A 26,320-nucleotide genomic window follows, 5' to 3' on the forward strand; every position below is an offset into this window, starting at 1 on the left:
TTTGTCTGTCTCTATCTCTCTGTTTCTTTCCCCATCTGTCTCTTTCTAAGTCTGTCTCTTTCTAGGTCTGTCTCCCCGTCTCTTTGTCTGTGTCTTTTCCTGTCTGTCTCTTTCCCTGTCTGCCTGTCTCTGTCTGTCTCTTTCCATTTCTGTCTCTATTTCTCTGTCTCTTTCCCCGTCTGTCTCTATCAAGGTCTGTGTCTTTCCCCATCTATCTTTGTCTGTCTCTCTGGCTGTCTCCTCCTTCCCTGTCTGCCTGTCTCTGTCCCTGTCTGCATGTCTGTCTGTCTCTTTCCAGGTCTGTCTCTTTCCAGGTCTGTCTCTTTACCTATCTGTCTCTATCTCTCTGTCTCTCTCTATCCGTCTCCCCACCGACATCTTATTACCTCACATATAAGCTTCTTATACTATGAATGTCTTTTGTTCCTATAGCAACCAATCACAGCTCCTACTAATAACCTGTAGTTCCAGGCTCCATTTACTTTAATGGAGGCATGTTTCTTGAAGAGTAAGGCGGGCTTTGCACGTTGCGACATCGCAAGCCAATGCTGCGATGTCGCACGCGATAGTCCCGCCCCCATCGCAGGTACGATATCGTGTGATAGCTGGCGTAGCGAAAATTATCGCTACGCCAGCTTCACATGCACTCACCTGCCCTGCGACCGTCGCTCTGGCCGGCGACCCGCCTCCTTCCTAAGGGGGCGGGTCGTGCGGCGTCATAGCGACGTCACACGGCAGGCGGCCAATAGCGGTGCAGGGGCGGAGATGAGCAGGATGTAAACATCCCGCCCACCTCCGTCCTTCCGCATAGCCGCCGGCGGCAGGTAAGGTGATGTTCCTCGCTCCTGCGGCTTCATACACAGCGATGTGTGTTGCCGCAGGAACGAGGAACAACATCGTACCTGTCGTGGCACCGGCATTATGGAAATGTCGGTGAATGCAACGATGATACGATAATGACGTTTTTGCGCTCGTTCATCGTATCATCTAGCATTTACACAGTACGATGTCGCAACGTGCAAAGCCGCCCTAACTGTAAAGCGCGGGGTTAAATTTTCCTGTCAAAACATAGTCTACGATGTTCCCTTGGTTACATGAGGTGTCTGTGCAAAATTTCGTGATTGTAAATGTGACGGTGCAGATACACTTTTCGTTTCACTTTTTCCCCATTATGTAGATAGGGGCAAAATTGATTGGTAAATTGGAACACCCGGGGTTAAAATTTCACCTTACAACATAGCCTATGACGCCCTCGGGGTCCAGACGTGTGAGTGTGCAAAATTTTCTGGCTGTAGCTGTGACGGTGCGGATGCCAATCCCGGACACACACACACACTAGTGATGGGCAGTCCGGCTCTTTTTGGTGATCTGGTTCCTATGGCTCCGTTCACCAAAAAGAGACGAATCTTTCAGCTCGTTCTCGGCTCCTTATTAAATATGTGTTCACCCCAGGTGAACACATATTTAAGATTATAGTAACGCCGCCAAAGCCCCGCCCACCCATGACTAAGCCCTGCCCACTTACAAGCGGCCAATTAGATTGTTGAGTAGGCGGAGTTTAGCCGTGGGTGGGCGGGGTTTTGACGGCGAAAAGAGCCGTTTAGATATTTTAGCGGCTCACACTGGGGATCCGGCTCCTGTCGTTCACAGCAGGGAGCCGGATCTTTGTGTCTGATCGTTCGCGACCGACACATCACTAACACACACACACACACACACACGATATATTAGATGTGACCAAAATGTTCATCAAGAGACTGCCTGATAACAAAAATGAAGTTTACCTTGTAGTGGGTGCTCATCACCCCTACTAAGGGACCGGAACTGTTGTTAATAAAAATGTTATATTTCTTTAATATTGTATTGTATTGCAATGTTAGGGCACCCCCTAGTGGCCGGGTGGGACGGCTGTTGCCACCGGGGAAGGAGGAGTCGGCTGGATGTCTAGGGAAGCTCTGTGTGTGCGTGGGTGAGTCGGATCCGGGACAGCAGTGTGTGTACATCGGTGGCAGTGTGTATGAGCGGAACATCAGGGGACGCCGGAGCAACGGAGGAGAACGTAACCCTCAAGGTCTGAATCCGCTGGTGTGGGTCCAGTGTGTGCTTGACTTAGAAGTGGGAGCCCGGAGAAGCGGAGTACCCAGGGCATATCCCCACCAGAGGGCGCGTTTGGGCAGGTAGTCCCCAGCTCCACAGAAAGTGCCGAATTCTGCTGACCGGATTGTATTGTGCCAATAAATGTCATCTTTTATTATATCCAGCTTTTGCCTGAGGACTGTTTGTGCATCATCCGACGAAGACACTGACACACACTGTCCCACCAAGCTAGTCCCCAACATTGAAGGAGTGATGAAGCCAGGGATGTGCCTTGAATACACTGCTGCCACGACTACACAGCCAGAGGCCTCCCTGGCCCATCACTTCATGTGGCGTAGTCGGCAGGATACGAGTCCCCTGCCAGGGACCCACGAAACTGGAGATCAGGTGGTGCCTGGGGCACAGGACCCCGACTACGAGAGAAGATTTCCAGTCCCCTGGTGGGAAGAGAACACAGTGCCCGCAGCGTTGGACCGGGCACAAGATGGCGGCAGGAGGGCCGTTATCTGTAAAGATCAGGAAAGGGCGCGAAAAGTTGGCACCGAAAGAAGAGCCTGGGGCTGGCCGGTGCCGAAGAAGAAGTACAGAGTACTCCGCCCAAAGAGGGGAGGCGCCAGCTCCAGGGCATTGAGGAAGACATACGAAGTGGGCGGTGTTCGGAAGAAAAAGAAGTACCGCCGCGGAGGAGTCAAGATGATGCGTGAGGCTGGGGGAGGATTCTGTTTAAGAGCGGGAAACGAAGGCCCGCCTCCTTTTCCCTCAGTCTCAGCTTTGACGCCGCCGCTATTAGTAGTACAGCAGTCGGAGATGGAGACTTCAGGACAACCCGAAGAGCTTGCCACCACCATGGCTCTGGTCAGCCTAGGCCGGGGGCGTCCTAAGTTCGCTGCCGCAAGCGAGGCATCACTAGCGGATCTTCCGATTGGACCGGGAGGTTCCACGCGTCCCGAGAAGGTGACTTGGAAGACCACGTGGGATGCAAAGACCGGAGGTACCGTTACGGAAGTGCGGGCCACGTATGCTACCCAGCCTCCAGTGAGAGACCGGATTCCGGGGATTACATATTCCCCTTGGGAGACACCACAGCCTGGTGCCACCACCGCCATACCCCCTGTTCCATCTGGGGAGCCGGCCGAAGTGTTTGCCGAGCGGCTGGAGGAAGACCACCTCGGCTTCGTGTGGGATCCGGTGATCGTCCCGTCCCCCGTACCGTACCCCAGAGCTCCGTCCCCGGTGCCCGACCCTGTCCAAGAACGCCTACTGGCTGAAACCATCGTCCGGGAAATGTTGTCCGGTCCCGGCGGTGAGGAGCTGGCCCTGCAGTTCACCACTGGCATAGTGGTCAAATTTAACCAGCAGGAGGGTTACGGGTTCATCCGCGAGGCCAACACGGGGGACGACTATTTCTATAATAGAGTCCACCTGGATGTGGAGGGCCTACCCAAGAGGCTCCTTACCTTGTACCCGGGCGAGAAGGTCCAATTTCTCCCGGATGCGGGAAGTCGCGGCCTGTTTGCCGTTGGTGTCACGCGGATGCCGACCGCCCGGGAAGCGGCCCAGTGGCAGCAAGAGCTGGAGTGGGAGGAGCAGCAGGAACGGCGCCGGAGCCACCCAAAACCGGTACCGACCGCGCCCTCTCATTTCAAGCGCACCGTAGCAGTTGCTCCGGAAGCATCATCTGACCCGGAGAAGGTTACCCCGGTAGTAGCTGTGAACCAGAGCGTGACCAATAGACCGGTCATCGTCCTAGACGTGCCGCCACCCGCACCACAACCACCCCGGGCAGCGACGTCATCACCACCGCCGGGAGTGGAAGAAGCTGTGCCAGCAGAGCCACCTTTTGCCCCCGTGTCGTTCCGGAGGCTACGCCACCAACCGGGGCAATCCCTGGGCGCCTACATACAGGCGCAGGCGGAGGAGTGGAAGCGGTCCTGGCCTCCAGAGTAAACCTCTTCAGTCAACCTGTTTGAAGTCCGGTAATGTTGTTTAACCGGCAGAAGTTTTGTTGCAAGTTCTTATACCTGTTGCGTCTCCGGGCGCCATCGAAAGACCGGGAGCGCTGTTGAGCCTCCGGGCGCCATCTAAGACCGGGAGCGCTGCTGCGTCTCCGGGCGCCACCTAAAGACCGGGAGCGCTACTGAGCCTCCGGGCGCCATCTAAGACCGGGAGCGCTGTTGAGCCTCCGGGCGCCATTTAAGACCGGGAGCGCTGCTGCGTCTCCGGGCGCCACCTAAAGATCGGGAGCGCCGCTGAACTGGTGCCTCTGTGTTGTGAAGGAGACTAAAGGTTTTTTTTACGTATGTTATGTGTGTTTTAAAGAAGAGCCGTGCCGGGAGGCTCGGATTTTAAGAGGGGAGGCATGTAGTGGGTGCTCATCACCCCTACTAAGGGACCGGAACTGTTGTTAATAAAAATGTTATATTTCTTTAATATTGTATTGTATTGCAATGTTAGGGCACCCCCTAGTGGCCGGGTGGGACGGCTGTTGCCACCGGGGAAGGAGGAGTCGGCTGGATGTCTAGGGAAGCTCTGTGTGTGCGTGGGGGAGTCGGATCCGGGACAGCAGTGTGTGTACATCGGTGGCAGTGTGTATGAGCGGAACATCAGGGGACGCCGGAGCAACGGAGGAGAACGTAACCCTCAAGGTCTGAATCCGCTGGTGTGGGTCCAGTGTGTGCTTGACTTAGAAGTGGGAGCCCGGAGAAGCGGAGTACCCAGGGCATATCCCCACCAGAGGGCGCGTTTGGGCAGGTAGTCCCCAGCTCCACAGAAAGTGCCGAATTCTGCTGACCGGATTGTATTGTGCCAATAAATGTCATCTTTTATTATATCCAGCTTTTGCCTGAGGACTGTTTGTGCATCATCCGACGAAGACACTGACACACACTGTCCCACCAAGCTAGTCCCCAACATTGAAGGAGTGATGGAGCCAGGGATGTGCCTTGAATACACTGCTGCCACGACTACACAGCCAGAGGCCTCCCTGGCCCATCACTTCAACCTTAAGGCAGAATTGGGCAGAATGGACTACAAATTTGCCAAACTTATCAAAGTGGCTCATGCTCTTTAATAAATTTGGTGCATGTATAGACTTTGTAAAATCCCTCCCCATTTTACTAAGCCGTGAACCCGCTAAAAAAGGTCTTCAATCTGAGCAAAGTCTGGTTCATTGAACTCAAAATTTAAAGAAGAATGATTTTTTTTTTCACCTAAAACCGAGTATATATATTTATGTACTGCCATGTCAGTGTATTGATATTTAATATAATCACCTCCCGTCACTTTGTTTGGTATCCAGCACTATTCCGCTACTCTTCTGACTGACTTCACTGATTTTTAGACTCTCCGGATCATACTGTTCCATGTGACCTGGAAATCTCTTTTACAATGTAAGTCTATGTAGAAGTCAGCATGAGGCTCAGGATAAGGCTCCAAAGAGTTACATTTTAAGGCCGGAGTCACACTCATAAGAGACTCACATTGCATCACCTGACACGGATGCACACTCTCCTGACAAGAGCCAGTTAGCTGCATGTATTTCTGTGCAGCTGAGACACTTGTGTCCGGAGAGTGTGCGGCCGTGTCGGGTGATGCAAGTGTAACACCGACCTAAAAAAGACTTCTAGGTCATGCATAGTGATCTGGAAAGTCTGAAATGTCATCACGGGACTCCGAAGAGGGTCGGAAACCCTGTAAAAAAAATCATGGTCTTGATGACCTCACCCACACAATAAGGACAAGCCTGCTTTTGGTGCACATACAGTAGTGAGCAAAATGGTAACAATGTTTTGAACTTTTGACTTTCATGCTCCATATCTCACCATCCACTACATCTGTGAGCGTGAGACTATCTTCATTTTATAGACAATCATCTTGGCTATCTCATACATAAGTTTGACTTGCAACTATTAAGTATATAAGTAGTTATGCAGATTCTTGTCATGTCACTGTGTTGCTGGCAGGGGACAGACCACTGCTGGGGGGCTGCTCGGGATGCTCTGATCTGGGCTGTTGCTGTGGCTTGAGTGGCAGTCGGACCCGGGCTCACACAGCAGTCCGTCGCCCACAACGAAACTAAAGGGGTTATTTACAGGGGAGAGTTTGTCAGTTACGCCACCCGTGGGTTGCGGTGATTGTTAGTGACACAGCCGCTGCCTTGGTATGGCTTGCCCGAGGCTGATGGAGCGGGGCAGCAGGATGGTATCCCCTCCACGGGTAGGGGAGGTGTTGTCCCGGGGCCCAGGTGTAGGTGGAGTGCTGGGACCCAGTATGCAGGGTTGAACCGGGTGATACCGGTGTACTCACTGTTTGAATAAAGACACAGAGTCCAGATAGTACACCAAGTGCCGGATACCGGTAGCATCCGTAGGGGTGTGCTTGGGTCCCGCACACTGGTGGACAGGACATGGGCCCTTCCTCCTGAACGTTGTTGTCTCGTGTGTTGACTAGTCCGCATGAAACGGGAAAAGTCCACTCCCGGTGTCTTTGCTGTGGGAGCTGTGGCCTGCCCCTTGGGATTTTTGCAGGCACTTGCAGATGCCCTATCCCCCACGTTGGGCTTCCGTCTCGCTCTATCTGGGCTGCTAGTGGGACAAGACTTGGAATCTTGTCCCCTGCTGGTTAATCGGAAAGGTGCTTGCAGCTGTCCTCGCCCTGGGGTCCAGGTACCCCGACTGTGCACGGCCTCCGGACCAGATTCCCGCTGTCGGCACAAGCAGGCTGCAACCCTACCCCGATCCACTTAAGGACTACCAGGACTGGATCTCCGTCACCTGTGGCCCTGCTCTGTCGTCTGCCACCTAGTCAGCTCAAGTAGTCCGGTAGTCCGGGAGCTACAACCCCCGACTACCACTTCACTTTTCTCACTTCCACTGTCTCCGCCTTCTGACTCCTCTCAACTCCAACTTCAACTCCAACTTACTGACGTGTTCCCTTCCTTGACACCTCAGGACCCCTAGGTGGCCGTCACCATCTGCCTGGCCCCGTCCACTGGTGTGTCTCTATTGTCCTGGGGGTAGTGACTAGGCTTTTGTGGCTGGTGTATGTACCTGTGTGTGGGGTTGTGTTGGAGGGCCAAGGAGGAGGGAATCCAGCACCTGGAAGATGGGTGCAGTTTTCTGTGACAACCTGATTTTGTCAGGGCGTCACAACTGCACTGTTCTGTTTTGTTCCTGGTGGTAAAAACATTTTTTTTCCTTCTTGTATACTACAATATACAACCTGTTCTCACATTCCTTAATAGCTCAGTATGTTATTAAGTTGATTCCCAAGCAAAAGGCCACTGGTTCAAATTGAGGAGCAGCCATGAAAATTTTCCAAGAAAAAAGAAACCGCATCATCCAGCTCATCGATAGCGGTTTCTCGGCCAAGAAAATTGTCAAACTGCATCATGTGAGTGCTATGAAAGTTGGAAGAATATGAATTTGAAGTTCGTACATTGATTCAAAAGCCGATAGCTGGACATCCAGGCAAAATATAGGCATCAACAAGTCGGTCATCACAATATCTTTCAATAGTGGTGAGACAAACATGGCAGTGGAGATGGCCTATATGTTTTGTAATAGTGAGATCACAGACATCCATGGAATTACCGTGCAATGCACATTACACAAGTCTGGAAAGGTGGCTCGGAAAAAGCCTCAACTTCAACGTCATCATAAGAAGCGTTGACACAATTTTGCAAAATGAGTACGCAAAGTGGATGGTTTGAGATTGGAAACGGGTGATTTAGAGCAATGAGATTAAAGTTAATAGACTCCACTCTGATGGGTACAAATGGATATAGTAGAAACAAGGGAAAAAGGGGCTACCGGATGGAGAAATTGGAGGAACTGTCAAATTCACGGGAGAAAGCCTGATGATATGGGGTTGTTTCACAGCAAAAAATGTTGGATACGTGATCAGAATCGATGGTGGCCTCAATGTGGAGCAATATGTGAGTATCTTACAAGGCAATTTACTTCGTACACTCAAGTACGAAGAGTATGAAAAGGACGATTAGTGTTCCAGCAGGACAATGATCCGAAGCATATATCGAGATTGCCAAAGAAATGGTTCAATGACAATGAAGCCAAGGTGCTGGATTGGCCCCACAGTCCCCAGATCCCAACAGAATTGAATACTTGAGGGTAGAGTTGACGGTAAAGCTGTATACATACCCAAGTGAGTTGTCCAGTATGCACCAAAATTGGGACTGTGTAAAAGAGTCCTGGGATCAGATTTTTCTCTAAATATGTTTGAATTTGTTGAAAGCCTAAGGTGGATTTACAAAATTTTAACAAATTAATAAAAATTCAACTTTAGATTTTGAGGAGCATAACAGTAACAATGCAGTGACATGACAAGCATCTTCATAACTAATCATATGCTAAATAGATGCAAGTCAAAGTTATGTAAGAGATAGCCAAGATGTTTGTCTATTACATGAAGGTAGTCTCACATTTGAAGTTGTAGTGGATGGTGAGATATGGAGCCTGCAAGTGAAAAGTTCAAAACATTGTTACCCTTTTGCTCGTCAGTGTACCAGTCTAATATGTTGAGGAGCTGTTCTGACTCTCATGCTCTGTAACTTGCCTGTCACTCTTTTTAAGTTTGTGGTTCTTCTTTATAAGTGTTCTACCAACCCTATAGGTGCAGGGTCTTTCTTTCTATCACTTTCCAGTAAGCTGTGCTCAAGTTCCGAGGCTTGCTTGCTACGTACTGAAAGCTAACATCTGTTCTGCCTATTTGAAAGATAAGTGCGAAGAAGTTGAGTGAAAAAGACCTTTCTCTACTTCCTGTAATCTTGTAACTTTTCTGCTGCTAGAGATGGATTACGCTTAACAGGCAGTGGACACCAATTTAGACAGTAGAAAGATACCAAGCGGCTGAAACTTTGGGGTGATTTTTTTTTCTGTGGTGAGATAATATAATTTTACATAAAGTGATTAAGAGATTATGCATTTATCACATTATCAATCAAATGAGATGAAGTTGCTGGAAAGTACAGAGTACTGAATTGGTGGTGGAGCTGATTTTAAGCTCTAAGCTTTCTCTTTTTATTCACTGTTAGGCCTTGTGCGCACTGGGAAATGGAATTTTCTTGAGAAAATTCCGCATGCTCTCAAAGATTACCGCACCCGCGGTAAAAAAACGCGGGAAACCGCACCCGAAAACCGCATGCGGTTTGCCGTGGTTTTACCGCGGTATTATTCACGGTATTGCCGCGGTTTTGCCACGTGCGGGTTGGGATGTGCTTTATTGCATTCAATGCAATAAAGCACATTGAAAAAAAAAAAAAAAAAAAGTCATTTAATTCTGAGATAGTAGATAGACAGAAGAATAAATAGAGGGATAGATAGATAGACAGACAGATAGAGGGATATATAGAGGGATAGATAGAGGACAGATCGCTGCATTTCCCACGGTCGGCAGTGAGTTCACATTACCGGCCGTGGGAAATGACCGGTAATTACCTCTGCTGTCTGCTGCTTTCATTCAGCGCTGTGTCTGTGACAGTCGCGGCTGGATGGAAGCAGCGCAGGACCTGTGGATTACGCCGGAGCGGTGGATTACGCCGGAGCTTTGGTGCGGGAGGGGTTAATAAAATGGTGAACGAGGCTTGTTTGTTTTATTTAAAATAAAGGATTTTTCGTGTCTGTGTTTTTTTCACTTTACTTACGGGTTGATCATGTCAGCTGTCACATAGACGCTACCATGATCAAGCCTGGAGTTAATGGCGGTGGTCCCTCACCATCATTAACCCCTTGTATTACCTTGCTGCCACTGCTACACGGTGGCAAGAAGAGCCGAGGACACTCCGGTAGTGCCGCATAATGCATGCGACAGTGCCGGGGCAGCTGCGGCTGATGTTCTCGGCTGCCGGAGGGGGAGTGAGGCGGGGGACATTATCCCTGCCCCTCTCCCTCCCCAGCCTGAGAATACCGGGCCGCCGCTGTGTGCTTACCTCGGCTGGAAGGTAAATATGCAGCGGAGCCCACGTTCTTTGTTTTCTATATTTCCGTTTTCTTTCTATGTGTGTTCTATGTGTCTGTGTCTGTGTTCTATGTGTCTGTGATGTCTGTGTGTGTGTGATCTGTGTTTGTGTTTACTCTCTGCACGGCTTCCTCTTCCTGTAATGACATCACTTCCCTGCAAACCGCAGACAAGCGATGTACATTACCGGAGGTAAACCGCGAAATACCGCAGGGAATAATGCAGCAAAACGCAGTGAACCGCACAGAATTTGCTGCCTGCGTTATTCCCTGCGGGATTTCATGATTAACATTGGAGTCAATGGAGTGAAATCCCGCAGCGATGTGCGGAAAAGAAGTGACATGCACTTGTTTTTGCTGCGGGATTCCGGCAGCAAAACATGCAGCTGTCAAATTCCGCCCAGTGCGCACAGGATTTTTTTTCTCCATAGGATTTGCTGGTGATTCACTGCAGAGATGTTATGAACATTTTCTGCAGCGAAACATGCAGCAAATCCGCGGAAAATCCGCGGCAAAATCCGGTAAGTGCGCACATAGCCTTACATAGCTATCAAATCAGAGGTGGATATCTCAGTGGGATAACCTGTGTACAGCCACCCCAGGTCCTTACAAGATGAAAGAAGAGCCAATTGCACCTCCAACTATTGAACTGCAAAGAGTCCACATAATGTTCTTCCATAGGGTTCCTCATCTGACAGTGCCCCCCCCCCTGCATTAAATACTCTATTTAATATATAAAGCTGTGTGTGTGTTTGTATGTGTGTGTGCGCGCGCGCGTTTGTACACCAAAAGAATCCGCACTGTCACATTTACAATCACAAATTTTGCACAGACTCCTCATTTGACTCGGGGAACGTCAGAGACTATGTTTTGAGGGGAAAATTAAACCCCGCGCTTTACAGTTATTCACCAAAAAACCTGCTAACGTTAAAGTCAATGTAGCTTTGAGCTATAAGTCATTAATAGGGGCTGTGATTGGTTGTTATAGGCAACGAAGGACATTCTTAGTATAAGAAGCTTATGTGTGAGGTAACATGATTTTGGTGGAGAGTCGGATAGAGACAGACAGACAAAGAGAGAGAGACAGAGAGATGGATAGAGAGACTGACAGAGGAACAGAGAGGCAGACAGACGGATAGAGAGAGATGGATAGAGAGAGACAGACAGACAGGGAGAGAGACAGGCAGGGAGACAGAGAGAGACAGAGAGATGGATAGAGAGACTGACAGAGAAACAGAGAGGCAGACAGACTGATAGAGAGACAGATAGAGGGAGATGGATAGAGAGAGACAGATACAGAGAGAGACCGTGTCAGAAAAAAGAGGCACATAAGGGAGAGAGAGGAAGGGAGATAAAGGGAGAGAAACAGAAAAATAGACAGAGTGATGGGAGAGAGAGACAGAGAGAAACAGAGACAGACAGATAGAGACAGACAGAGAGTAAGGGAGTGAGACAGAAGGAGAGTGCGGGAGTGGGAAAGAGTCAGAGAGACAGTTACTATCCCGAGCAATGCCGGGTACTACAACTAGTATTCCTTATAAGCGTTAATATTATTCGCAACCACGAGAGATGGAAATGGTGTAATGATGGAATACCAAATACAAAACGGCATTCAATTTGAGTGAAATGATAGTGAATGAGAAACACGGAACCAAACATAATATTCGGCAGAATCTCGGAGCCCGATCAAAGGTCTTTCAAAGTCTACGAGAAAACAAAAGATTTTTTTTTAGTACCGATTCAGTAGAAAATATTTGTTTCTTTTATCCCCTGAACAGCCGCCATGGAAGGAGCTGGTACTTTTAATAACCTGCGTTTTTCTATCTGATGTAGCAATTAATAAGGTACAAAGTGAGATGCACCGTTATTTTATCAGATAATTAATATGGAAACTACCTTTTTACTAATGCAGCTTAAGCGTCGTATGAAGTGCTGTCTATTGTTATGTAAAATTATGCTATTGGATTATTAAGGCCTGGAAACAATGAGATCCGGAGGAACATTTTATGTCGAGCGAGTACATTAATACTGAAAAAGAAACTCTTTAATTTTGAGATATTTTACTGAAATAGGTAATACCATGGATAACTGTTGGCTTAGGGGTTATAGTCAATGAATTATTATTAACACGACCAGAACATAAAAGCAGCTTAAAGAGAATATCCTCCTAATATTATATATATAAAGGGCTTATTCAGGACTTAGTTTTTAGGCCCATGATTAAAAAAAAAAAAAGGCAGGTAGTTGCTAGCTACCTCAATAAAAATAAAGGGAAAAAAAGGAGTAATCAGCTCACCCAATGCAGGAAGATCACCACAGTTGTGGTGCGGTGCAAGGAACTCCAGACCAGTTTCTGGGTGGGAACTCAGCAATGAGGTTGCCAAAAACCTCTAGCATCTGCAGAAAAATCTTGAGGTTTAAAAGATGGATTCATAAAAGATAAGTCACGTCTAACCAATCTGTTGGGGTTCTATGAGGAGGTAAGTGCAAATCTGGATATTGGTAATGCAGCTGATGTGATTTATTTGGACTTTGCAAAGGCATTTAATACTGTACTACATAATAGTGTGACGCCCCTGACCTCATCAGGGTGTCACAGGGAACTGCACTCCTTTCTCTTATGGTGCAGAACTCACCCTCCATGATTCTGGGATCCTAACTATTGGTATTGCTTCCATCAGCATTCAAATCCTAGCCACACCTCACACCACACCCTGTCAGGCACACCAGTGGGTGGTTTAGCTGGAAAAGGTCTACCCGCCTAGGGGTCAGGCAGACTGGTGGGAGGGACATGATCAGTCTGAGAGTAGCCCTCAGAGAGTGAGGAGCTGAGGGAGTTGTAGCACCCTAGGATACTTTGATTAGGTCGCAGATGGTGGTCTCAGACCGGAGGAGTCGGAGACCCGGTCACAGGGTATTGGAGAAGGGTGCCCAGACTTAGTTTTGGAGAACGGTCGGCACCGGAAAACCTAGTAACCGGACCGGTACCAAGCACTGCAGGGTACTGGACCCTAGATCAGGGAGTATCTTCACGCAACCTGATAATTAACCTGTGGAGGATAGTCTCTTTATGAACTTTCACCAAGAGCTCAAAGATCGAAGGCATCAACACAACGAGGGGGATAGGGCTTTCCAGCTTATGCGGCCCACTGAGATCCCAAGTGTCAGCCATCGAGAGCACAGCTCCTCTATTTAACTATAGGGAGCGGGACCCCGACAGCTTCAGGCCGAGGGGACACTCAGAACCGTCTAAACACTAGTGCATGGAGGTAAACTCCAGACCGCCAGCAATACCAACGGGGATGGATTACCGGACGAGCTCCCCAGAGTGGCAGAGGCACCCAGAGACTTGGTTTACTCCTGTGTCAGAGTCTACTTAATGGTCGCACCAACATCCACACGGCCTGAGTGAGTACGCTGCTCTCCCCTGCGTCCTGCCTGCCGCATAGTCTACACCATGCTTCCCTACACCTCCACCATCAAGAATCCCGGGGCCTCCCCTACCCGTGGAGGGAACGTCATCTGGCTGCCCCACTCCATCTCCCACGGGTACTCCCACTGGCAGCAGCGGTACTCCCCTTAACACGAACCACAGGTGGCATCACGAACACTAATCCCCTGTAAATAACCCGCTTTCATTTTCCAGTGGCCGCAAGCCCCCGGGTCCGGAGACCCTCGAGCCACAGCAACCCCGGATCTGAGCAGTCCGACTGCTGCAGGGGCGGTACAATAGCTTTATACTAAAGTTCCAGAATCAGGGAGTAGGGGAAACTATATGCAACTGGGTAAGGAATTGGCTAAAAGATAGGAAACAAACAGTAGTCATAAATGGTATGTTCTCCAATTGGGTTATAGTCACCAGTGGGGACCGAAGGTATCTGTACTAGGACCGATTCTTTTTAGTCTCTTTATTAATGGCCTTGTGGATGGAATAAAAAGCAATCTGGATAAGATGATGGAATGGACAGACACTTGGCAAATGAGATGTTGATAAATGTAGAGTAATGCACCCAGGACGGAGTGATCCTATAGCTGCGTATACATTAAATGTAAGTAAACTCGGGACTACAGAACAGAGGAAACACTTGGGTATCCTGGTCACAAGTAAGCTGAACAGCAGCACTCAATGTCAGGCAGCAAACAAGATTTTAGGGTGTATAAAAAGAGAGATTAGATCCCGTGATCCCAACGTATTGTTACCCCTCTATAAATCACTTGTAAGGCCACATCTGGAATATTGGATCCAGTTTTAGGCTCCACATTTAAAAAAAGGGCATTCAGAAATTAGAGTCAGTTCAAAGGCGGGCAACTAGACTACTACAAGGAATGGAAGATGTCTCATATGATGAGAAGTTTAAAAGTTGAATTTGTTCAGCTAAGAAAAAAGTTGTCTCAGAGGAGATCTCATTTATGTGCGAGTAGAAGAAACGCAATTCCGGCAGCTAAATAAGAAAGAATTTTTTACAGTTAGAGCAGTCAGATTGTGGATGCCCTTTCACAAGAGGTAGTAATGGCAGACACTATATCAACTTATAAAAAAGGGCTGGATGATTTCCTCAGTTCACACACCATTGTCGGTTATAAGTAACTATGTAACATCACTTTTATTCCATGCAATAAAAACATAATAATCCATAAAAACATGTGAGAGAAGATAGTAGACACTGGTAGACTTGATATATTAGGACTAAAGGGTGCTTTACACTCTGTGACATCGCTAGCGATAGCTAGCGATGTCGTGCGCGATAGTACCCACCCCCGTCGGTCGTGCAGCATTTGGTGCTCACTGCCGTAGCGAAAATAATCGCTACGGCAGCGTCACATGCACATACCTTGACAGCGATGTCGCTATGACCACCGAACAATCCCTCCGCGTTCGGCGTCATAGCGACGTCACTGCGGCGTCACTAAGCAGCCGGCCAATAGAAGCGGAGGGGTGGAGATGAGTGGGACGTAACCTCCCGCCCACCTACTTCCTTCCGCATTTCCGGTGGACGCAGGTAAGGAGATGTTCGTCATTCCTGCGGTGTCACACATAGAGATGTGTGCTGCCGCAAGAACGACGAACAACATCGTACCTGCAGCAGCAATATTAAGGAAAGGAGCGACGTGTCAACGATCACCATTTTTGAACGATTTTGCGATCGTTGATCGTCGCTCCTTGGTGTCACACGCTGCGATGTCGCTACTGGCGCCGGATGTGCGTCACTAACGACGTGACCCCGACGATATATCGGTAGTGATGTTGCAGCGTGTAAAGCACCCTTAAGAGCCCATAGCTTGAAACACGTAGACCAGTGTCTACTATATTCTTAACTGTTTTTGCCTACCTCATTAATGAGTTGCTAATTACCTGCCTGTTCTATCCTGTTCTACCTGCCGACTCAGAATAGTAATGGACCGCTCATGCCATCGATTCTGCTGCTTCATGGCAACATTCTTCTGCTCTGTCGACGGGTCGTGGCTGCCGACATCATGCAGATTGACAACTGGCTCCCCGCAGTTATGTAGCAGGGAACTACCTGTCAATCAGCATGACATCGGCAGTCACGTCCCGTGAACAGAACAGAGTGGAAGAGAAGCCGCTGCTCTGTCTATGTGACGTTATTATACTTATTTATTATTATTCGTCACTGCATTGCCGGTAGGAGCAGTCTAAGGCCTCTCTGCGTGCGTGGCGCCAGGCACAACAGGCAGTTAGTAGTCATCAAGTACCCTCCTGTTCGTTTTAAGCCCATAGTTAAAAAAAAAAAACAAATAAAAAAAAAAAGAAAAGATATATATATATATATATATATATATATATATATATATATATATATATATTTAAAAAATATCAATCCCGGATAACTTCTATAAGTAAATATAAGTTAATGGGAATGTTTGCATATCCAAGAAGATTGGGATTTTGTGAGTTTGAGAAACTGAAGTTATAACCCAGTTGTAGAGACTTGTGCTGTAACAGATGCCCACCTCATATGGTGTCCTGACATACAAGGTAATGCCAACCATTCTATACACTGCCATACATGTTCACAGAACAGCTCCACTGCATTATAAGGCACCTACGTAACAGTGGCTTTCAATAGACATAAACTAAACCTTATGTAACCCCAAAATGGTATTATTAAAAATACAACTAATCTCTTGAGAACAAACCCTCAAATAGCTATGTTACATGAATATACTAATAAAAATGAAAAATAGAAAAATGTTGTATGCTCTGGACTCACAAATGCTGGGTCCTTAAATGGATAATATTTCCAATTGATGGATAATTTTGGAACGTTGCACTCTGTGCACTGTCACACCACACTCTTTGTTCTTGGCACTTGTCAGGCATCTCTCTCTACAGGGCCATTTACACGCTGCGACATTCTCCATTGATTGCTTCATGCTCCTTTTATGTCTAACTTTGACAGATTATAATAATATGCATGAATAATCTCTGTTGTAGTTGTCAGGGCACTATAGGCTAATCCCATTACTACTGTTGGTATATATACTGTTTTCTATTTATATTAACCCTTTACCTGAGACTTTTTTCCTGAGCATATGTAATTTGATGAACCTATGTCTTTATGTATGATACATTATATCTATGCCAAGTGGGTCCCTACTTGTAACACATCGCCCTTCTGTGTTGATTTTAATTCACACCCCTGTGTATGTCTTTATGTGTTGCGGTCACTAATTAAATGAAATAAATTATTTTTGTATTTTTGAATACGTTTGGGTATGTCCCTTTATTCAATGTGTATATACATACATCCTCTTGACTTAGTCAGTCCGGCTGTAATTGGTATAGCTGTGCAGAGAACTTGTCGGCAATACATTCAACTGAAGCAAAGCGCTGATGGCTGTCGGCCCAATGCAGTTGGCTGCAATCATAAAGGGGTCTACGGTGCCTGCAAACCAAATGCGCAGAAAAGAGGACACCCAGGGAACAGAGGACAGCTCTCATGTGTATGTGAAGAATGGCACAATAGGGTATATTACAACAAAATAGGGACCAGGATAAAGACATTGCTACAAATAGAGGACTAGGAAAGGGGACATTGCTACAAGAGAGGGACCAGGATGAGCATAATACTGGAAGGGGGCAAGAATGGGACATTACTACAAGAAGGGGACCATGATAGGGCACATTACTATAAGAATGGGCCCAGGATGGGAACATTATTACAAGATGGGGAACATTACTACAAGAAGAAAAGTGATTCCGGCAGCTAAATAGGAAAGAGTTTTTTACAGTTAGAGCAGTCAGACTGTGGAATGACCTACCACAAGAGGTAGTAATGGCAGACTCTATAACAGCTTTTAAAAAAGGGCTGGATGATTTCCTCAGTACACACAACATTGTTGGCTACACGTGTCTTTGGGACAAAATGTAGAATTGGTGGAGGAAGGTTGAACTAGATGGACTTAGGTCTTTTTTCAACCTATGTAACTATGTAACTAAGTGGACCAGGATGGGCCCATTACTACATTAAGGGGACCAGGATGGGAACATTATTACAAGATAGGGACCAGGATGGGGCACATTACTACAAAAAGGGGACCAGGATGGGAACACTATTTACAAGATGGGGACCAGGATGGGAAACATTACTACAAGAAGGGGACCAGGATGGGCACATTATTACAAGAAGGGGACCAAGATGGGAACATTATTACAAGATGTGGACTAGGATAGGGAATAGTACTACAAGAAGGGGACCAAGATGGGGGACATTACTACAAGACGGGGACCAGGATGAGGACTGGAATGGGAACACTACTACAAGATGTTGGCCAAAATTACTATATGGTGCTAATTTTAAGACAATATTACTTACAAGAAGAGGATAAAATGTAATTTTTTTAAAATTCAAAATAAAACATTAATTTTTTTACCATTAAAAAATAAGTTTTATATATAAACTAAACTAAACCAAAAAAGTGCACATTTGATTTGGCTACATTTGTAACGACCCAAGCTATAAATCTGTACCATAACCCACATGATGAATGCCATTTAAAAAGTAAGCACAAAATGTTGAAAGAAAGTGTTCAAAAGGTGTATAGAAAAAAAAAAGGTAAGCACGAAAAAAATGTCACTTTGCCTGCAAAGAATGCAGAAAAAGAAAAAAAGGGAGCCAGCACGATCTGAAATTGGCATGCATCATATAAAAAGTGAAAATTCACAGATTTATTCCAACTGTACTATAATAAAAAAATGAGATTTTTAGCAAATAATTGATCAATTTTTTGAGCCACCCCTGCCAACGTCACGGCAAATCTCAATAGGGGGGTCCTACTCTACATTCTGTATTTCATGTGCCATGCGGCCTCCTAGATAAAGTTAAAAGCAGAACCATAATGGAGCACACATACCTGTAACCTGTATATAACCGCTTCTATGTTGCAAAAAAGGCACTTGTGGATAGAGACCAGCCCAGGTCCCAGCATGTGGAGCAAGCTCTACACATACCAGGACTATATCAGAACTGACCCTCCCAGTGTCAAACAGCAATCATTGATAAAGGCGGACCAGATCCAAGATGGTGCTTAATTAGCATTGCCTGTGGAAAGGGGTGAGGTAACTGAATCTGAACAGCTACCAACAGGAGGAATACATAGCAAACCAAAATCAGGCGTGCACGGCATGGTGTTGGTCAGTCACCAGAATTGTAGCATAACTACGGTCAAAACAAAGAAAAAAAGGGGAGCCAGCACGATCTGAAATTGGCATGCATCATATAAAAAGTGAAAATTCACAGATTTATTCCAACTGTACTATAATAAAAAAATGAGATTTTTAGCAAATAATTGATCAATTTTTTGAGCCACCCCTGCCAACGTCACGGCAAATCTCAATAGGGGGGTCCTACTCTACTGCTACAAATGTCTGGTGGCTGGTCACCACCATGCTATGCACGCCTGATCTTGGTTTGCAATATATTCCTCCTGTTGGTAGCTGTACACATTCAGTTGCCTCACCCTTTCCACAGGCATTGCTAATTAAGCACCATACTTGGATCTGGTCCGCCTTTATCAATGGTTGCTCTCTGGCACTGGGAGGGTCAGTTCTGATATAGTCCTGGTATGTGTAGAGCTTGCTCCACATGCTGGGACCTGTGCTGGCCTCTATCCACAATTGCCTCTTTTGCAACATAGAAGCGGTTATATACAGGTTACAGGTATGTGTGCTCCATTATGGTTCTGCTTTTAACTTTATCTAGGAGGCCGTATGGCACATGAAATACAGAATATAGAGTAGGACCCCCCTATTGAGATTTGCCGTGACGTTGGCAGGGGTGGCTCAAAGAATTGATCAATTATTTGCTAAAAATCTCATTTCAATTACAGTACAGTTGGAATAAATCTGTGAATTTGCACTTTTTATATGATGCATGCCATTTTCAGATCGTGCTGGCTCCCCTCTCTCTCTGCAAAGAATGCGCCCACCTCCCCAATACAAAATTTGTCTATGTGTGAGTTTGAGACCCCTGCTTTGAAGCATACATGGGCAGTAAATAATTTGTAACAAATGTGACTTTCAAGCTTCAGCCTCTTTACTGACAATCAGCAGCTGCATCTCCCTCCTTCCCCTTTCTATTTTTTTATGTATTGTTTTATATTAGACAGATACATTTGGAGCCTGAGGAGTTTGTGATTTGCTTAGAACCTGTAGGCATTGAAAGGTAAAATGCTGACTGCTGGAAGACAAGGAAAATGTCATCCTGATAAGTTATATTACCAACATTTATGCATCCACATGTTCTACTATTTGATGTAAAAAAATTCTATAATTATTGCATGGTTTAAGGTTTTATTTGAAGCTGGAACATTCCATGAATTTTTGTTAAAATCTTGAAACATAAAATGCACAGAAGTAAAGCTAAGAAAGTTTTCTAATATCACCCACACACCACTGTGACACCCCTATAATTACCATATAATAAGCTGGAACATAACGTTGTTATTTAGCTCCACAGTAGATGAGAAATAATGAGCAGAAACTTCACCGATTCCCAACTAACGTTTTGTGTCTCGGTTTTCCAGAGGTCTTTGCAAAACCACTCCAAAAATCCAAAATCAAAGGGGTTAAGTATTAAGTGTCAGGGTAGTCTTCCCAGTGACATACACAGCTGAAAATATAACACATTCTTCGGCATTACTATTCCCATATGCTGCATTACAATCACAGGGAAGATTAAACTGAAGCTTATCATTCATGTGAAACCGGGACACAATAATTCCAGAACCTCCGGGCATGTACGGAACATTCTGTGAACAAGAGCAATGTATTCTTCTGAGTTCTGAAGTCTTTGGAGCATTCGGGAAATAGACAAGGGATGAGAGATAAGATGATTGATCTTGAAAATGGCTCCCAGCAAATTCTGTGAGGATCTGTAAAGTCAGAGTAAAAATGGCACCTAAAAGACAAATAAAAAGTGTTGAAGTACTGACACAAAGAATAAAAAAAGACTAATAATTTCCTGTTGACTCCACAGCACTCACATATTCTTCAGCGCTGTGTAGACATAGATTCTGACTAGTGATGGGTGGACCCGGAGTGTAAAAGTCTAGCTCTGCACAGTTTCAAACATACCCAAGCGCCAGACCCGGGCCCGGAATTCTCAGGGAATTCTGGGTATTGATCCGAGTCCGGCAACTCGGGATATAAAAAAAAATAAAGGAAAAGTAAAGGAAATAAGAAGGAAGCATGTGCTTCAAACTTATCAAGTCTCAGGCGCAGCTGTAACTGCTTCCGGGCTGCTCATTCTTCTTCCTGGGCCACTCATTATTGCTCATGCATAGTCACTGCTTCTCCCGGTGTCTGTGATTGGTTGCATAAATAAATCAGAATGGAATGAAACCGGTTTAAATGCGACGCTAGAAACCACAGATGCTGTAGATAAAAAGATTTTCTTTATTTCATAATTCTACGCGTTTCAAAGGCATCTCCGCCTCCTTCTTCAGGAACAAAAATCATGATTTTTGTTCCTGAAAAAGGAGGCGGAGATGCCTTTGAAACGCGTAGAATTATGAAATAAAGAATATCTTTTTATCTACAGCATCTGTGGTTTCTAGCGCAGCATTTAAACCGGTTTCATTCCATTTTGATTTATTTATTACCTGCTCCCCGGGGCCGCTGCTAAACCACTATAATCACTCACATGCGACCATAGGGTGTTGTGACTGGCACAACCCTACCAGGTGAGTGTGTCTCTTTCTGTCTCTCTACCCTCATACCGGGTAAGACCCTATTGCGCTTTTTTTCCCCTACAGCTTTACAAGGTGTGATTGGTTGCAGTCAGATGCGCCCCCAGCCTGTGTGAGAGCATCTGACTGCAACCAATCACAGGTTGTCTGCGGGTCACTGTAGATTGGAGTAAAAATAAACAAATAAATAAAAATATTGGTGTAGGGTCCATCCATATTATGATGCCCAACACAGATCAGGCATACGACTACAGGATACAGCCCCCAATCATGCACCTATCTTGGCTGTGTATCAAAATAAGAGAAGCCACATGCAACTTTTGTTTTTTAATTATTTAAATAAATAATTTAAATAATGGGCGTGCGGTCCCCCCAATTTTGATACCAAGCCATGATAAAGCCTGACAGCTGGGGGCTGGTATTCTAAGATTGGGGAGACCCATGTTTGCTCCATTTCCTCTATCACTTCTATCACCATTTTTACAAGCCGGAGTCTTGTTCCCATAGACTTATATGGGAACAGTTTCTTCTAATATATCTAGAGAAGAAAGAAATTAATTGAAAAGCCTCAAGGAGAATCCACTTATAACGATCAAACCAGCCAACAAGGGTGGGGCGATCATTAGTTTTTCATAGACATGAACATTATATCTACTAACCCCACACAAAAATTCATGAAGGAATTGCAGCTTCTTGTCAATGAGTCCTTTTGCTATGGAATCATTGACAAAAAGCTGTCAGAGTACCTTATCGTGGACCATCCGGTGGTCCCGATACTGTATACATTACCGAAGATACATAAAGATCTGTATAACCCCCCGGGCTGACCCATATAATCGGGCAGGGGGTCACTATCTCATAGAGCAGCTATTTTTTTGGACCGCATATTGCGTAGATTTGCAGTGAATGTTCCATCCTATATTAGGGACACCAGTGATTTTCTGAAAAAATTGGAAGGACTGCAGGTGGATGAGTATACTATCCTAGCATCATTTGATATTGTTTCCCTGTATATATCAATTAATCATGATAGAGGGTTAGATGCTGTCGGTGTGACGCTTGCCGGCTCCGACATGGCCCCGAGGAGTACACGTTTTGTCCTGGCGCTGTTGGAATTCATCCTGAGGAGGAATTTTTTTCTCTTTGGTGATGAGTTTTTTCTGCAGCGCCAGGGGACAGCCATGGGGTCCAATGTGGCCCCTACGTATGCTAATATCTATATGGCTGTTTCGAGGACAAGTACGTGTACTCCTCCCCTTTTTGGGACCGTGTCGGGGGATGGTGGCGTTACATCGACGACATCTTTCTCCTCTGGCAGGGGACCAGTGAGGACCTTTTGGGATTTAGAGATTACCTCAATGAGGTTTTCCAGGAATTGAAGTTTACCTTGACATGGTCAAGAGAAAAGATTCAGTTTCTTGACACTGTAGTCTATAAAACAGGTTCGGTCCTTCAAATATCTTTACGAAGGAAACTGATAGGAACAGTATCTCACAGTTTAACAGCTGCCATCCTAGAAAAATGATTAATTCCTTACCTTGGAGCCAATTATTGAGGGTTAGGAGAGTGGTTTCTTCAGAAGAGATTGTTGATTTACGTCTAAAGGAAATGTGTAACAAGTTTTTGCAATGTGGTTATCCACAACAAACCTTAAATATGTATAAATCTAGGGCTCTTGACACATGGCGTACTAGTTTACTTGATAATGTCAGTAGCCGTGAGATTAATGATAGGATTCCATTTGTTTCCTCTTATAATTATCTCAGTGGGCGTTTGGCGGGCATTGTGAGGAAATATTGGCTGTTATTAACCAAGGGACATCCGACAGTTGAAGGATTCCAGTCTCCTCCCTTGTTATCCTATAGACGGGGGACCAATTTTAAGGATATGTTAGTAAGATCGGATGTGGGTTCTCTGAAGAAGGATGAACAGTTAACATTGAGCAGCCCAAGGATGGGAAATTTCCCGTGCTTGGGGTATGCATGTTGTAATAACATGTTGAAGGACTCCATGTTCTCTCACCCACATACTGGCAAAGTTTACCGCATTGATGGGATATACACGTGCACCAGCTCTTATGTGGTGTATGTGATCTCCTGTCCTTGCGGTTTGCTGTACGTGGGTGAGACAACTATGGAGGTCCGAGCGAGAATTGGGAAACATAAGAGTACAATTAGAACAGGATTGGTTGAGTTACCTGTTCCTAGACATTTCAAAGAGAAGGGACATTCTGTGAATCAACTACGTTTTCGTGTAATTGATAGTGTTCCTATTCTAAGGAGGGGAGGTGATAGGATTAAGCTACTTAAGAAGGAGTTGAGATGGATCTTCGAGTTGGATAGTTTGTCCCCTATGGGTTTAAATATTGAATATGAACAGGGCCTTCTTGTCACCGACTGGAGTCCCTGATGTCTCTGTGTACTTTTTGATCATGATTCATGGATGTTTTTTTAATTGTTGATTTTTGTCCCCGTAGTATTGCACGAGCATGAAGACAGAGGATTGTGCTGTTCCTAATTGCTTTAGTTAAAACTGTTTTTTAATGTTTTTCATGCTTGTCTCTGCTGCTATCTACTGGTCAGACCTTTCAGCTCCTCTGTTTCTCTTGTCCAGCCCATGGGAGTGTCTGCTCATCTTCTTACCTCACTTCCTGGCATATTCAGTTCCAGCCAGAGCTTTTGTGAGAATCACATCCCTTATTGGAGCTGCTAGAAGCAAAGTGTTCTGACCTTATTGGCTTCAGACTCAAGCATCACAAGAGAACCACAATGCCAGGTACTTGGATTACTGTACTCTGCATGTCCTAACCTTTGGAGAAAATAAACCACCATTGTTTCATCTCAGCATGTGCATGTTTAACTCTAGAGCGCTCTGGTCCTGTCTGCCTCACCTATAGGAAAAATGAAGGTAAGATTTTCACAACATCTCACAACTACACGCCTTCAATCGCCTTTAAGTGGGGACAGATCAGTTAGAAGACTGCTTAACAGCCCAAAGTCAAAACTTCCTTTAGAGCCCAAATCAGTCAGAAGACTGCTTAACAGCCCAAAGCAAAAACTTCCTGGAGAGCCCAAATCAGTCAGAAGACTGCTTAACAGCCTAATACCCCGGCTACAGATCCCTAAGAACCCTGTAACTTCCTTTGTAATCTGCCTAGCAACAAGCCTTGTGCACTAGTCTGCCTGCACAGTGCATGACTTGACAAGCCTAAGGGGAAGCTCTCCCATCTGCAACGTTCTGTGTCACCTCTGCTTGCATTGTAAAGGGACAGTTTATGCACTTGCTGTTTCCCTCTTGCCATACCCCTTCTATAGACTTGCAGTACATTATACCTCATTACTGCACATTGCTGGACTGCGAACCCCAAGTTTTGCTAAAGACACCTTGGGAATCTCATCAGGGAGTCCTTGCAGAGCTGCACAACGATTTTTGGACCCCTATTCAAAAGTCAAGTTTCTTAAAGAGACAGTACACCTTAAATCAAAATGGCCGAAAAAGACCTCGGACTGTTCCCCACTGCTGAAACAGAGCAAATACAATCTGATACTGTCCATTATGAAGCCCAGGAGGCAGATACCGTGCTTTCAGCAGACCAAGTTGTCTGACCGAAGCGCTCTTCCAAACCCACGATAAAGGCCACTGAAAACTATCACACTATGAAAGATGAGCTATGTGAACACATGGAAAAACAGTGGGAACGAGTCACCTATTACATGTCAAGACTTTAATCCTCATCAGGTGATGCCGCATGCTTACAAGCCGCTCTGGAACGGCTGAACACAGCTCATGAAAGATACAAGAAACTGTCAACAAGGTACATTACCTTTCTAAAAGACTCTAAAATTGATGAAGCTCTTTCAGACCTGAGCAAGGCAGAAGAGATGGACAAGGAAAGAGATGCCAAGGTGCAAGATGCCATAGACAAGGCCGAACACCGTATCTCTCACCAGCAAGAAACTAGATCACACCGATCAACCTCATCTAGACGTTCCTCTCGGTCATCTGGGTCATCATCCTCAAGAAGCTCAGCCCTGAGCAACAGGATACTAGAGACCCACATAAGAGCAGAAGAATCCAAAGGGAGACGATCCTTCACAGAAAGAGACTTCAAAGTGGAGAGGGAGAAGGGGTTAAACCCGCGCAATCCACCAGTAATACAGAAGGAGATGTTGATAGATTAAACAATCTTTTATTCCATGGGTCTACGCGTTTCAAGGTCTATGACCTCTTCCTCAGGACCAGTAAATCAACACTACATGTACAGAGAGATGAACCCTTTTATACATATGGTATCCACAAAGTAGTAGACCCATGGAATAAAACGCATAGACCCATGGAATAAAAGATTGTTTAATCTATCAACATCTCCTTCTGTATTACTGGCGGATTGCGCGGGTTTAACCCCTTCTCCCTCTCCACTTTGAAGTCTGAAACACGTGGGGCCGCAGCAGCCGCCATTATCTCATGCTATCTGTGGTGGTTGTGGCCTCTCACAACCTCAATCGGTGAGTGCATTTACCATATGCTAACCGTGTGTTTAATCTGGTAAAACCCTATCAGCACTTCTCTTTTCTAGCTTTTTCACAGAAAGAGAAGTAGAGGCAGAAGCCAAAAGTGCAGAAGCGGAGGCTCGGATAAAGATTCTTCGGTCACAAATGGAAGAGGAAGTTGCGCTAGCTAAAGTGAGACTACTTGAGCAAGCATTGAGCCAAGGTCCTGATCCAGCTCACTCGCCACAACTGGAAGCAGACAATCCAGTTGATCGCACAAGAGACTAGGTACTGAATCAGTTACCTGTAGCAACCCCGGTTTGCAGTACCGTCCAAGCCGACAACACCGAAACCTCTAACTTACCTCTACCAGTGCCAGTGCCACCTAAAGCACCCGAGCAAATTAATAACAGTCACCAAGAGGTGCCCTCTCAATCACAGTCACCACGGCAAGATGGCAACCAAGTGTTTCCTGACCCACTTCCACAGCTCAAGCAGCGGTCATCAGAATCTACAGAGGCTAAACCACAGCTCAACCCTGCAGCAACG

The 26,320-nt window shown here is 45.9% G+C and overlaps 1 long non-coding RNA gene across 1 annotated transcript in view; it reads right to left on the minus strand.

The window, feature by feature from the left end:
* Positions 1-19,947: 19,947 nt before the first annotated feature.
* Positions 19,948-26,320, minus strand: part of LOC142295670 (uncharacterized) — a 66,729-nt gene continuing 60,356 nt past the window's right edge. Inside the window, exon 3 of the long non-coding RNA XR_012751515.1 lies at positions 19,948-20,491. This is a non-coding gene — a long non-coding RNA (uncharacterized LOC142295670). The remainder of the gene's footprint in view (positions 20,492-26,320) is intronic.

The sequence above is a fragment of the Anomaloglossus baeobatrachus genome, chromosome 3 (assembly GCF_048569485.1).
Source record: "Anomaloglossus baeobatrachus isolate aAnoBae1 chromosome 3, aAnoBae1.hap1, whole genome shotgun sequence".
Classification (NCBI taxonomy): domain Eukaryota; kingdom Metazoa; phylum Chordata; class Amphibia; order Anura; family Aromobatidae; genus Anomaloglossus; species Anomaloglossus baeobatrachus.